Source organism: Rhopalosiphum padi, chromosome 1 (genome assembly GCF_020882245.1).
Source record: "Rhopalosiphum padi isolate XX-2018 chromosome 1, ASM2088224v1, whole genome shotgun sequence".
NCBI classification, from domain to species: domain Eukaryota; kingdom Metazoa; phylum Arthropoda; class Insecta; order Hemiptera; family Aphididae; genus Rhopalosiphum; species Rhopalosiphum padi.
The window spans coordinates 82,350,601-82,365,397 of NC_083597.1; positions in this window are offsets into that span (position 1 = coordinate 82,350,601).

A 14,797-nucleotide genomic window follows, 5' to 3' on the forward strand; every position below is an offset into this window, starting at 1 on the left:
TATACATAGTTCAATAGTTGTATAGGAATATAAATAATAAATAAATATTTAAGTATGCGAAATTATATAGTGTGATTAAAATCACCAGACATAAAAACTTGTAAATATTCCATAACATTATGATAAACTGTCAATTATGTTAATTAAATATTTAAATAATTAAGCACAAATCAAGTGGCATGACAGAGATGTATGTATTTAAAATTAATTTAAGAAATACTCATTTTTAACAAAGATAAACGCCTGCAGCAGGTGCGAATATATATAAATTATAAATAATATAGGTTTCTATTTGGTTATTTATACAACAACCATCGATGACTGATTGCACTGAATTAAACTTAAGTTAATATAAATTATATCAAGTGTCATAAATTATATAATTGCATAAATAAATAATCAATTGATCTTATATCTAATATTACATATAAGTTACAACTTATTGGAATTAATGGAATCCTATATGTTTATTTTTAATCCTAATTATATCGATAGCCTAAAAGGGATTATAGGACATTTGTAAGGAGATTCGACATTTTAACGCATTTAGATGCAATGTTACAATATCAGGAATGCATTTAAAGGCCATCAATAATCCATTATCAACGATTTAATGGTCCATTCGCAAAGCCACTAAGCTAAATAAATATATCATATAAAAATACTAAGTAGGTTATGTATGTATATATATAAATTATTTGGTAAACAATTTTTTGGATTCAAACTATATAATATCAATATGTAATATGTATAATATATTATGAAAACAATAAGCACCCATTGGCCATTAGTCATTACTAAACCCATTAGCTAGGTAAGTAAATTCTATACATTTGCGCCAGTTACAAAATATGTTCGTTGTAAACTTGTAAATTAAGAAAATGTATATATATATATTTATTCCCATACTCCCGCGCGCAGTAGGTATATACTGTGGAAGTGCGGACTTAAGAATTGAGACTAACGATGACTTTTAGTTATAAAAATGTAAACTACTTTTTATTTAAATGGGGACTTGTAGACAGCGGTCAACGAGGTACTGCGGTAGGAACTTATCGTATAGATACAAAAGTTATTTTTTTTTTATATTATATGAAAATAGTCAAATTACAGTACTACACTATACTCTTAGTACATTTTTGTGATCATGTATTTGTATTTTGTCGTATATGCTTCTTCAAATTGACAGACTCGTTGCAGAATTCTGTTTTATAGGATAAAGTTCTAGACAGAATGAAATATAGAAATAATATATAGTTTGTTATATCACTTTACATTTTTTAACGAAGTTGGGTATAGTTTTATAATTGCATATTAAGTTAATTGAACCGATTGAGAGATATTTAGTATTAATAGTGTGTATTTTACATACATTTCAACTGGCTTGAGCTAAATTTATATTTTTCAAAATAAATAAATTATGTTGATTTGACATTGTAAATAAAATAAATCATCTTCGATGCGGCCAATTGTGTTATTTCGATTTAATTTTTGTAGTAAAATATATGGGCTTATCATTTATATATTCGTTTGGCACTTTAAATGGTACTTTAAAGTTAACGAAACAAAATCTGTTCAAATAACATTCTTGTTATCAAGACTAAAAATCTACTTAATTTAACTCCCCTTCCCCGTTTAAGATATCCACACTTAATGTGAATTTTTATTTTGATGTTATAGATTATGACATCCGTGTTGATGTTGTATAATATCTTTTGAATAATAAATACAAAATATTTCAACATATTATGTCAATTTTTATGTAATAAAGAATGGTATGTTCATATCGCTAGGTTTATTTAAAAAACTGAATTATTAAGCTTAAGTCATAAAATACAAGAATATACGGTGATGATTCGGCTTATTAGTTTATTAATTAGGAACCATTTTAACATTTAAGTATGTTCATATTTATCACAACTTATAGTAATTAGAACATTTATAATTTAATATTTTCATAGTAGTCACCTAATCCCAATGTATTAATTTATTATTAGTTGAATCTATAATTAAATAATAACGAGAAAGCGATTACTAATGACTAATTAGTTAGTTTTCTTTTTAATAAAAAAGAAACGTCTATAGATAGCATACATAATATTTCAAGGGTCAAAACAAATAACAATAATATTACCTATGTATTGATAATAGTGTAAACCGAGTACAGATGAGAATTATTAAGCTTGATTAAAAAATCAAGCCTCCAAAACTAGAAATTACTAATTAGTAAATATTTTGTTATACATGATAAAAATGTATAGTGACCACACTATATTATTAGCTATTAAGTAATTGTTTACTTATTGTTAATATATAACGTTTACCTATTTTAAAGAGTTTAATGTTATCTGTTTATTAATAAAAAAACTGATAATGATGTATTTGCTATATTTGATGTTGTTGCGGTATGAATATATAATAATTCATACATTATTAAAATAGATTATACTATTATAGCATTGATTAAATATAATACAATGGTGAATGGTTATAGTGTTATTATAATTTTACAAAATGTCATAGGAGGTACCTATAACAGAATATGTATTTGTAATTTATATTTTAATATACAAATTGATCATTTACGTATATGTGAGATATGAGGCATCAAAATAACATTCTTTTGCTGAGATGGACAAATAATAAATATATTATATGAAGAAAGATCGAGAACCAATCATTTAATTTTTAAATTCTGAATTGAATAAGTCAGTTATAGACTTATAGTTTACTAACTATCAACTGAGCCAATATTATTTTTGTATCCATAAAATATTATTTTCTTTTGAATACTAACAATATAATATTACATATTATGTTTGAACTATTTTGCATAACAATATTACATAACCAGTATATAAAGTATGTCGACTAAACATTATAATATTAAGTACGCTACACCCGTATGTGTTGTTTTCGTCTTACAACTATACAATATTATAGTGAATTTGCGTTCAGTAAAACAAATTTTATGTTGTTAGCTTGGATTGAGAGTGAATTGACCTAAGTTAAAGTTAAGAATATTATCTGTGTGTTGGCTTTTTTCAATCTTTTAATTTTAATTTTAAAGTTTATATCTAACTTGAAAGTTAAAATACTGAAAAAACAACGCTTAAGCAAAGATAATGTTTTTATCCCTAATTTTAGGTAAACTCACTCTAATTTTAAAACTAAAAATACAAAATCAGTTTTACTGAACGTAAATTTGCCATATTGTATGTTTATAAACCGAAGACACATGCGGTATAGTCCTCTTAATCATTATAGTATCCACTATTCATAGTATAGACACTTATTAGTTCGGAGAAAGAAGAATACCCGATCTTCTTTATGTAAGGGTTATAATATTATTTAATAGTTATAGTTAGGTAAAGTTTAAGTGTGTTAAAAAAAATCCGGGGCATTTCAAGTGGATAACCTATTAACCTAATTCACGCTGGTAAATAGAATCATACAAGATATATTAAATTTTCTATATTTTAAATATTCTTAAGATAGTTTAGTTCATTATTTTGTTTTTATTATACCTACTTAGGCATTAATGTATTATTATTTGTTTAATTGTAGACCAATTATACATAACATTATATAGTTAGTATTTGAAATTTTCTATTAATACATTTTCGTTTAGTTTAAATGCTACAAATTTGGACGAAGATAAATATTCACTTATACCTAAGTATTTAAGTGGACAATTTTTATCTATTTAATTAACATCTGTATGCACTTAAAAACAATATTTTATCCATTATTCTATACTATAGACTTAAGCTAGCTCAGGTACATATAATTGATAAGTTCTAAAAAAAAAACTCTGTAATCTCTATACTGAATACCTACTGAATAAAGAATTTAGAATACTTACTTTAGTATTAATATTTAACAAAGTCCTCCAGAAAATGTATTATTTATAACCTGTTAAAACATGTTTAAAGTATAATATAACTATTAATACAAACTGACAAATGAGTCAATTAAGACAAATAAATCAATTGTATATCTATTTATTTAAAAATTAAATTATACTTTATATTATTGTTATACTTGAATTAGCTGCTGCTGTGTTGATAAAGTAGCGAAACATCAATTAAAACGCATGTAGTATTGTAGTCATATGTGGTTATGTGTATATTATATTTAGGTATATTTATGTATGAATACATGGATATTCTAACATTGAATATATAACAAGTTAATAATTTACAACTTTAATCAGCTAGTATAACCTATATAGTATATTGTATATAGTATTTAATTCTTCTAATTATCTAAAGTATCTTTACAAGTATGTAACTATTCATTATAATTTATAAGACTTTAAACATATATAAATATATGATATACAATATATTGTTATCTAAAATATTATGATCATTACTCAGTATAATTAAATATTAAATACATTATATATTTAGTGTTGACTGAATAAAATTAAATGTTTAGCAAATAATATGTTGTTAAATTTTAGTAAATCGTATAGGTAGGAGTGTAATATTATAGTACATAGAAACAAATGACATTATTAATCATACATATTATCATTGATTATAAATAATAAATAAATAATAATAGTATTTATAATCAATGATATTATGTACGTAAAAAAAATATGTATTTATTTTGTTTTGTTTTGTAGTTTTTAATAATAACAGGATTACGGCAATACGAACATTGTATAATATATTAATAATAATAATATTATGTGATTATTTTGTGTCAAAGAGTAAATTATAAAATTTTATTTTTTTACATAATATATAGTTGTGATAACTAATCGTGTGATATAAACTCCTACTTTAAAAGACATTTATGATAAATGGACACAGCACTTGTTTAATAGGTTGTCTCCGTCTTAGTAAAGTACGGGGCATAGACGATACCTCATATTTAATGTGTGTTCAAAAGCTCCAATTTTGTGCCATAACTAAAAAGTAGTAGTAAACAAATTTAAAAATATGGTCTTTTTAAGTATACCCACTTGAAAATTCTAAAAATCAGATTTTGAATGCATTAGGTATGGAAGAAAATAAGGGCACAAGCTTGGAAAATAACACATCACCCTGTATATAATATGAAACATTATGATTTACAATTTATTTATCTGCAATTTGAATAATTTTATATCCCTCTACATTATACGAGACTTGTCAATTCAAATTCGATTTGTAGATAATATATTAAAGAATATATAATAATTAAATTAAGATTAGCGCTTAATGATTTGAAGTGTTAAATTTTAAGATGGACATTTTATATTTAAGTGGCGACGATAAAACTCGGTCAGACCATATCGTTTGACGTGTGCTAAGGAACGTATTATACCGATAAGCACGTCGGCTGTATTTTTTAGCGACGGTTGTATTTTTTAGCGTTGGTTGGGTGGGATTGAAATGCTCTTCAACTGTTGCATAATGTTAACTTGAACTGCTGTCGCAAATATAAGACGGCTGCGATAATAATAAGAAACAGTTCACAATACTATAGCATTAGTAAGTACTTATATTCGACTAGCTGGTGATAATTTATAGGTAGTACTGTAGTAGTCACCTATACCTACTATAGAAATTATAATAGATATGTCGCCGAGTCACAAATACAAATAAAATAAAATATAGCGTTTGGTACAGCGACTCAGTGCTCAACCTCGAGTGGTTTTTCGTTAAATATATATACATCATAATATATAATATTTAATTAATATTACAAAATATGTACATACATTTCGGGAGTAATCGATTAATAAAAACAATACACTGAATACTGATACTGATAATAACTGATCAAATGAATGAATGATTTGAATCATGTCAAACAACAAGCTATTATACAAGTATTAGACACTATACATACATATAGTATATACAGTATATAGTGTTGATTATCCGTACGTCAATTATCCGCACTACAATATTTTTGTACAAATTTATTTTTAGTTTAATTTAATTTAGTTTATCATTCTTTATGTTCGTTTCATCGTGTACATATTATGAAATGCGAGATTATTTTATTATCTATTACGGCTCACTCTAATTTATCATATTTTAGGTATATTATTACACACACATGCGCACAGTAACTTTATTTTTAATGGTTATTTGATTATCTGCACCCCCTTCGGTCCCAATTAGTGCGGATAATCGACTATAGTATAATATCGCTTAGTATAATATTGTACGTTGGCATTGGTAATTATTGTAGTTATTTAATGTAACGATATGTAAGGGTACGATTCAGTTTTAAAGTGGGACTGCCAAATTTTTAAGTAGGCCAAATTTTTCCACCAACAGTCAACAGATCACAGTAATAACAAAGAAATGTAGTATTGTTTTAAAGGATGGGGTAACGTTCCTTTAATGTATAAATTCTAGCCTATTTACTGCAGTTTCACGAAATACTCTATACATTCTAAAAACGACGTAAAATTATTTTTTTTTTCAAAAAACCGACAACAGGTGATGGCCGTAGGCCCTATAAGAAAAACATATGACTTTTTTACATTATGCATTTTTTGATTCGGTAACACGCCCATCATCGTGGATGTGAAGTTTCAAAATTTAAAACTCACTTCATGTCTCCATCGCCCAGATAATGCATATAATGTAACTATGGTTATCAATTGAAAAAAAAATTGGTGAAAAACTATTATAATTTATAATACTATATTTTACTTTAACTTTAATATGATGATAATACAATTTGCAAAAGAAAAACGCAGAGACTATAGTCCAATTAAAATTTGGACAGGATGAAAATTGGTTTTTTTTTTTTTTTGTAACTTAAACGAATAACCATAAACATGCTTTTATACACGGTAAAATTTTCAAAATATTTTGACCATTTTTAAGCCATTTATATACATGAGAAATTTTGAAATTGTTTTCTATAAATGTCGTTATCCTCGGCTGCTTTCCGCACCCTTTCTAACTGCTCCTTGAGCGTCAGGATCTACACTGCCATCTTGTAGAAGATCCTAAACGTCTCTTCAGCCTCCCTTCAATTTAGAACCTGTACAACCACCACAACTTCAAATCACATTAATATTTTGCTACGCTATTTTTATAATTAACTACAGTTTGGTTTTCCCGGAATCCTGGAAACTTCAAATTAACATGCTATTTAGACGTAACTAGGTTACCAGCACTTGTCCAAACACCTCTAAATGGGTAGCTAACTAGCAAACATTTTTTCATTTTTGTCGTGGTTATAACTAATATAACTTATATAGCCATTGAACTTTACTTATGCGTTTATAATAATATATAATTTATTACTTCTCCTTCATAAACCGTTTCTTTTTAGTTTTGATTATTTTATTTTTGTTTTTGTTATTTGTAGGTAGAACATAAAAACTTTTTAAAAACACAAGCAATCGATGGTAGTTCACTAGTCAGTAATAATAAAAACAATGCCTGCCGTGTTCTATTGGAACGTTTATACTTGTGGAGTTGTGGCCAAGTGCCAAATGTATCATTTATTATACTGATAATAATTAATAATTTTAATATTTTATAAATACGTTAGATATTAGGTAGATATTAAATATATGCATTACAGCTTATAGTAATTGTCAAAACGACTGTTATAAATATTCAGTATATACGATATATGAATACACCGTGTATTATTTTATTAATTTATTTTTATTTTACCATTTTATAGGTTTTTAAAAAAAAATTGTTCCTATTGATATCCTATTACATAATATCAAAACCATATAAGATATTATACGAGTCACTGGCACGTATTATGACAATTCTTTTAGTGGTATAGATAAGAGTTTTATTGGTACATTAAATTTTATTAGCTCTAAAATTTCAGAAATAATCAATCTATTTTCTATTATATTATCATTTATCAAGTTAGTACCTATACAATTATTGTTTATGGTGTGTAGGAGGGTGCATCCTACCGTTCTATATAATATGTTTTATATACATCGTAATTGTATAAAAAAGAAATTATCACCTGCTAGCTATTACTTGAAAGACAAGACCCTTATAGGTTACCTATTATTATAGTTCTAAGATATGGGTAATAGGAAAACAGTGTGTATAATATAATACAGAAATAAAATATTTTTAATATATTTTTACTATTTTTTATGAGATTGTAACAATAATAATTATGAATATTTAATATAAAAAAATTGTTTAGATATATTTTTATATTTTTTTAGATGTGCGTACCTACCTTAATTGAAGATTTATTCACACAATTGGTTAAAAATTAATTATATTCACACATTATGGATATACATTTAATAATAATTATAGTGTCGAGTCCGAGTAGTGAGTACCTATATGTTTCTATATAAATATATTATTTAATAATATTGTGTATTCATCAACATGATAGTCCTGGATATAGTATTATGCGGTGTACGTGTGATTACACATGTCATTTAGTGTTCTTACGCTTTTAAGGCGATTATAAGAGAGCCCAGAGGATTGATAATATTTAGTAGTTGTATATATATCCTCTTAAATGACTTTTCTATTATCAATAATTAGTATTATTATTATCATAAAATTATATATTATACAAGTGTTAATGTATATTATGAATATAACAAATATGTAATGAAGTGTTATTCACATTTTTTTGTATGTGCGTTACTACACGCAAACAGGATAATAAAAATTAAAAACATTTTATTTCCAAAAATTTTATTTTTTGCTGGTGTTTTATCAAAAAATTGTATAGGTAATATAATTATTTATTATATACATTATACATATAATAAAATACTAAAATTTACCTACTGTATGAGTATATATACTTTAGTAATACTACATTATATGTTTGATGTGTGTTATAAAATGTTTAATAATAGTTGTATACTTGTAGTCAATCTCACTAGTTAGTGGTGTCATTTAGTTAGTGCAGTGGTATAGACTATAGGTTATAGAGGGAGCCAGGGAAGGTGAGCATTTTCCACTGTCTGCTTTAACTGATACCTCGATAATAGCTAGGCTAATTGTTTGTGATAAAATATGCCTATTTTTTTTATAATTGTTTGGAATAGATGCAGGTATTTTGTATATTAGGAAATTATTGTCACAAATCACAATGATAGTTTTATATTTTAGTAATAGTATTTACTATTTTAGATGTTTTCGGCCGAGTGGTCTATCTATTTTCATATAGTCTGTGGTTTGTATAGCTTATTTATTTTTAATAATTGGAATATTTATGGACGCATGTTTGACTTATACATACATAGATACTAAGTATTGTGTGTGTCCCGTAGTCTCGATTTCCAAAATTACTCACTAACGCTAGTATCAACCAAATATGTACTCAGGATCAATTTTCGGGAGGAGGGGGTGGTAAAATATTTTTAATACATAAATTGTAATTGTACAATCATACATAAAGTTTGTGGTTAGTTTTTATTTCTAATTTAATTATTTCGGAGGAAGTGAGGGAACTCCTAACCCCTTTGTAAACGGGTTTGGTTATATCAACTGACATAATGAAATTTCATAAACAAACAAATACACGCTAAAAAGCTTTATCCATGGACCGTGATTAATGATTACTATAGAATCTTTAATGTTATTCAATAATATGTATCTCTTTTATAAGTTACCTTATAACATATTCATGAACACTATTTTAATTTAATTTGTTCAGCTCTTCTAGAAAAATAGGTATAGGTGTAAGTAGTAGGTACTACTAGATATTTTATTTTACTTTTCTTGTCTTTGTCGAAAAAAAAATAAGCTACCTACCTATTTGTAATCATAATACAAATTTAACTATGAAGGATGACAACTATTTTGAGATAAAAATGTATAAGTACATACCTATAACTGAAAATTATTGTCGTAATACAACGAACCCGTAAATAATAAAATACAAATAAGTGACTGATGTGCGTCATAATTTGACGCACCACGAATCACGATAGAATTACAATTTATCGGATCAGAAGCGACAAGGTTCGCATATTTATACATATCATACTTTAAGACTGGTTTCATTGATATATCGTCACATTGCTCAACGTTTTACGACTTTACGTACTTGCGAACATCAATATGAATTAGGTGAAAACTGTTGAGAATCAGATGGTGTGGATATTGTGATGATCGCTATGTTCTAGTTCCAAGCTCCTAATATTACTACCATCACTGGAAAATATGAGGTTATCTGATAGCGAGAAAAAGTAGTAGCATAATTTTTTTTCTTAACACGTATATTTTTATGCAGGCCATACAATTTGTATGGAATCTATCGATTTTTGAGGCCCAACCAATTTAAAAAATACGCCAAATTAGTACACTATTTGATTTTAAAAACGCGAATAATATATACCTTGTGTAGTTCTGCAATCCAATTATCCAAATGACACTATATTACTTTTATACATTTTATAAATATATATATATACGTTTACGGTCTACCTAACTTTAATTTCTTGACAGTACTTTTATTTTAATATTGAATTATAGTTTATTCTTGATATAAAAACAACAAACATTGTCATTATAAATATTTTTAGCTTGTGTTTGAAATATAATACTTGGATACGCCTCGCAATTATTTCGGTATTATTTCTACCAATAATAAAATGTATTCTAAAAGTTTTTAACGTACTTATTGTGCATGCAATATTAACGTATTATAAAATAATCAATCATATCCAGCGATGTTCCAATGACGAAACTTTCATCTCGATGCCGACTGCCGAGTATTGAAGTTATGCCGTCTGGAGCCGATATCAAGGTGCTGAAATCTCGATGTTTTTAACCGAGCCAAATAGTCCAACCCAATTCGACTGGTTTCTGCCGAGTTTCCATAAGCATACTTATAACAACAAATGTCGGAGGATGAGCACTAGTAAACTGGGCGTTATATGTTCTATGGAAACTTTAAGCCTCGTACGGATCGTTACAATCGGGACCTAATCGGATATTTACCATGCACCTATAATCTGTATATTTGGCAACGTTGCTTAGAAGCAAAAATAATTTAGCACGCGCAATCGTACACCTAAAAAGGTACCGTTGATAAGGACCGCGCGCAATCGTGTTGCAGCCCAAGCAATCGTTTAACTGGTCCACTGATTTTACGCTTTAAAGCAGAATATTAATGTGACGGCGTTTGAAGTCGAGTTCAAGAAGCCGTGCGCTTCAATGATTATGACTGACTAGACTGAGTCATATAGCTCGACCAATCTCGACGTGGCGGTGGTGTTTGGACCCGGAAAAAAGTGATACAAATTAAAAATCCAGTAGTGGTTAAAGGTATATACATTTTGATCGTTATGGTCCCAGACGAAGACATTTGTCAGGCAAAACATGCGTTTTAGTAAGCTTAGTCTGAAGTTTGTCGTCGTTCTTTCATACTCGTGCATTATAGAATGTTTTTTTTTTTTGTATGAATTCTGATAAAAATGTTTATGCCTAACCAAAAAGCCTGAAAACGTATCAAAAGTTTCCTAATAAATATTTTACCTTTTAATATACAAGGTTTAATGCACGATTTTTTAATTAAAGATTCAGATGGGATTATAACCGTTTTAAATATTATTTTAAGTACAGGTTTAATCGTTCTATTGTTCTAATATTTGGTACCTATATAATACTTAATATCTACATTGCTTATTATAGTATAGATAATAGATATATCAAATATTATGCAAATATAAATTCTAAGTTCTAACTAGACACTTAAAATAAAGCGATTAATCTTAAGGGTACAAATGAGCACATTATGTTTTGACCATTATTATTATCATTAGATCAATAATGATAAATATTAAATACTTATTTCTTTGTTAAAATTTCAAATATGAGACAATTAAAATATACTTATACCTATATGCCTATTTAAATACTTAACCAACAATAATTGAATAATGTATACGATATACAAACTAAAAATCTAATCCGGATTAAACTTTATATACGTTATCTATAGGTAATCAATATAATTATACATATGTGACGTGTGACGTTACCTGCATATAGTCTATACTCTATAGTCTATAGTATCATTAAGTATATATATTATCAATATTCAATATAGGGAAAATAAATCCTTCTAAAAAAATAGGATTGAACTAAACCATTATAGAAAAACAAGTGTTATCTTTTAACAAGTGTTTTTGTCACAATAACTAACCAAATTATACTTTAGTTATATTTATATACCTATGCCTAGTCTTGGAATTCCTATCCTTATTACTGTAACTTGAACTATTATATATTTTATAAATTATTGTACCCATTCGTTATTAGGTATTTCTAATTTGTGAATTATGATTAATAGGCATGTATAACATAATTTTGTAATGATTGAATCGTACAAATAAAAATATTTTAAAATCTATCGTCTCGCCGATATTATATTATAGACACCATAAATGTATGTTTGAACGCAAAAATACAACTAAAATAAATAAAGCCAGGTAAGATTTATTGTATTTTAATCTCCACGCGATAATAATAATGAGCAGAATCTAACAATTTTATTCAGTAAGTATATTATAAAATATATGTGGGTATTTATACAACATTGAAATGGACAAATTTCTCGATTTAAATTTATAAAAACTTTATTATTTCAATTAATGAAATAACATATTTTATTCTTATGAAAAATATCGATTTGAATTTATCAGTATATAACTTGTGTAAAACTTTATAAAACAGTTGGGACTCAATTCGTATATCCCTCTTTTATAACTGGGACACAATTCGTGTACCCCACTTTTATCATTGGGACATAACTCCTGTATGAGAAATTTCGTCGGGACACAACTCGTTAACTACGGATACTATAATATTACAAACTTGAAAATTATTTTAGACTTCAGTGTAGCAAATAAAACTAAAAATGTAAGACAAAATAAAATTATCACAGTTAATAATATTAAGGTAGTAATGAAATCAAAATATTAATATAATTTATAGTGCTGATGCTGAATGAATAAATGAAAAAAAAACAAATTAATAATAAAAAAATAAAAACGATAATTAATTAATTAAATAATTTAAATAAATATAAAAATTCGTTTGACTGAGTTATGAACAAATAAATCAACTTTAAAATTGTTTACAAGCTGCATTAAATGATTTAAGGGAGCATCAAGGCCATATTCAAGCGTTGAAAAGGCACACACAAATAATTAACCGTCGAGTTATACAACAAGGAATATGAAATTAAACCTAGCAATTAATTCGAGGAAGTAAATTTCTCCATTTATTAATTTTAAAATAAAGCACAGGTCTAATATTTTACGTCTCTTAAGTCTTAACTTACGATTCAAGTCTAAGTCACGACAACAACGGGATCGGCTGATGAGGCACACGCACTCAATTACATCTGAACTGAATAATAAAAACGATTTTAGACAGACTAAATGGAGTTTATTGCACCAATTGTATGAACCGACGGCGACTACACAAAAATGTAATCAAATTCAAATCAAATATATAGGTATTAATATATTATACTTTTAACCTTTATTTTGTTTAAATAAAAAAAAAAAAACCTTTATATATATCTACCTTTTTATAGCTACCTATACTATGCGATTTTGTTCAACTGTCCTAACTCAAGGGACAATTTCATAACAAAACTTAAGGTTATGCATATTATTATATTACTTTCTTGATTTTTAATCAAGTAAGTATGGTAATTGAAATGAAAGAAGTCTGAATTTTTAAAACTTCAAGAATTTGTGTTAAATTGGAAAATGATAAAAATGTAACTCAGTTGTAATGAGTAGGGAGATAATATTAAGCTAGCTTTAATATAAAATATTAATGAAAGAGATCCGATATCACACCATTCACACCCAAGCGGAATAACAATTTGAATCCACGAAAACGTCAGCGTGAACAGTCCCAAAATTTCTATTTTTTAACTTTTCTTCAAAACTATTATAGCTAAAAAGTTGGTTGATAACTCATTAAAAAGGAACTATCAATTAGATACAAAATGTGAGATTAAAATAGTTATTTTTTGCTAGATTTTCATTTAGCGTGGTAGATTATCGAAACTGAAGAACGGATTTTGTTATTTGAGGTCTATAGTTAGATTCACATTAGCTAGGAACAGTACTGTGAAGATTTTATCTAAGATGTTAAGAATTTTATCTTCAATCGTTAACTCACTAAAAAAACTATAAAGCTGATAATCATAAAAAACGCCCCATAAAACGTGTTTAAATTTCTTTTGAAGCTTTGTAGTAAATTAACTATAAAAGATAAAGTTCTGAAAATGTTCACTGCACTTCTCCTAGCCAATGTGAATCTAACAAGACCCCAAACAACAAAATCCACTCTCCGGTTTCGGAGATCTATCTCACTAAATGAAAATAAAAATAAAATACATTATACATACAATTAATATATTTCTAAAAATTGAAAATCAAGAAAGTTTACATGCCGATCTCTTTCTAGTATCTTGGCAAGCGTTTTTTTTTTTATTTGTTCCAACACTTTACTTTAATATACTCAAAGTTTTATTTTAAAATATATATCCAACAAATGCGTTCCATTATTTTTATATAAATATTGAAATTTGAATATATTACGCTTTTATCACTTATATATTGTCTATACTATAAATGTACCAATAGACTCTATAGGTACATTTATACAAATCTACTTCGACCTCGCAGTTTTATTTTACTAAAACGAAATAATTTTTTGAGTGAGAAAATGCATATGAATGTTTATGAATTATATACATAATGTTTAATAAATAATAATGTAGTATGCATTATATAAATACGACTAATATAAGACATAAGTGTAGGTAGGTATTAAATTATTTTGTG